Source organism: Crocuta crocuta, unplaced genomic scaffold, assembly GCF_008692635.1.
Source record: "Crocuta crocuta isolate KB4526 unplaced genomic scaffold, BGI_CrCroc_1.0 scaffold241, whole genome shotgun sequence".
NCBI classification, from domain to species: domain Eukaryota; kingdom Metazoa; phylum Chordata; class Mammalia; order Carnivora; family Hyaenidae; genus Crocuta; species Crocuta crocuta.
This window is the reverse complement of record NW_027527807.1, coordinates 3,061,618-3,063,145: the sequence shown is the minus strand read 5'-3', so window position 1 is coordinate 3,063,145 and position 1,528 is coordinate 3,061,618. Positions and strand designations below refer to the sequence as shown.

Sequence of the window (1,528 nt, the reverse complement as noted above, 5' to 3'; positions counted from 1 at the left end):
AGGAGAGCGGCGCGGGCTCCCCCGCGGAGCGGGCCCCCCTGGCCAGCCTCGCGGGGCGTCCCTTTTCCGTTTTCCTGGCTGAGGTCCGGAGTTAGAGCCCCCATGGATAGTGACGTTTCTTTTTGTTGTGTCTCTTGCAGAGCCGATGTGTAGGGAAACATAAATCTTTACGAGATGCCTTAAGTGGAGTTTAATTTTTAAGTCTTCTCTGTGCCTTATTAATTTTGCCTGTGAAGGTCACAGTTGGTTATCGCATCGGTGACTGCTTTTTATTGCGAAGAGGAAAAACCCCAAGAGCAAATTTAGTAGCTGTTAATCTAAGATAGGCGACTTCACTCATCCTAGGAATTCAGAGGTTTGTTCGGCTTAGGTACTGTGTGCAAAATGCAGCATCTTGGTTCGGGGGGGAAAGTGGCCATTTAGATCTCTTTTTGGAGTCAACTTTGTCTGCACCTCTCCTTCCTATGAAATGTTGTCCTTAGCCATGTGTGTTTTGAACCATACAACCCCAGGAATCGGACTCGAGGGGCAAAGCATAGCGGTGGACAAGAGCTGTGTCGAGTGCTTGGAAACTGAGTATTTTATCCCAGCTTGGGGGTCACGTAACTCGTGTTGACTTGGTTCTGTAAACTTTTCGGTTGAAGTATCCTGTTAATCCAAGTCTCCTATGGGCGGAAAAAGATACCAGAAGCACACGAATCAGCTTGCAGGCTGGTAATGGAAACCGTGTCTCCTTTGTGTAATTCGACTGTTGTTAAAATTCTTCATTTCAACTTTAAGTTTTCCGTTTTGTATTCGCGCGTATGTTCCTTTCCCTCCACATTGTTCAATTTATCCTTTCACTTGTATTGGCGGTGCCGGCGCCGGTGCGGGTTTGGTTTCTGAGTCCTCTTCACAATAGTCTGATCACGGATTCACTTGTGACTCTATCTTTTTATGTTCTGGAAGCCCATGCCTCTTCGGACTTGGAGTTTTAAATGTGCGTAACGTTGATCAGAATGAAGCTAGGGCTCCCGTTTCTTTCGTTGCGCGGCTGTGCCTTTTTCCCCCCCCCGCAAACGCCAGGAGGGTAGATGTGAGTTGAATATGTTCTTAAGTTGTTCTGACACTAAATGGTAGTGTGATTTCATTAACGAGAGAGTTCAAAGAAGCATTTAGGTTTATAATGGCTAGCCGTCTACTCCGTGTACCAAATTAGTTCCGTTCTGCGTGCTCCCTGCATACAGATATTCAGATATTTGGTGTGCGTACACTTTTGTGTATCTCTGTAGCAAAAGGCAAGTGGATTCCGGTGTTAGATTCTCAGTTGACCGTCGGTTTTTATTCTGTTTTTTTGTTATCCGGTCCTTTCCTTTGTTGTGTGTACTTGTATGTAGCCTTAGTCAAGTAGACCGTAGAGAGGTAGTGATTTATAAATGAAAACAACTAGAAAACGGGCCAACATCACTTACAATGCCACTAGCGCCTCAGAGTTTCGTGTTAATAATCCAAGTGCCAGTGTCTTTTTTTTTCTTTTTTTTTTTTTTTT

General features: G+C 44.9%; 1 protein-coding gene across 1 annotated transcript in view; it reads left to right on the top strand.

The window, feature by feature from the left end:
- HTATSF1 (HIV-1 Tat specific factor 1) overlaps positions 1-1,528 on the top strand; it is a 13,951-nt gene that overhangs the window by 275 nt on the left and 12,148 nt on the right. The gene's annotated exons all lie outside the window — the stretch shown is intronic.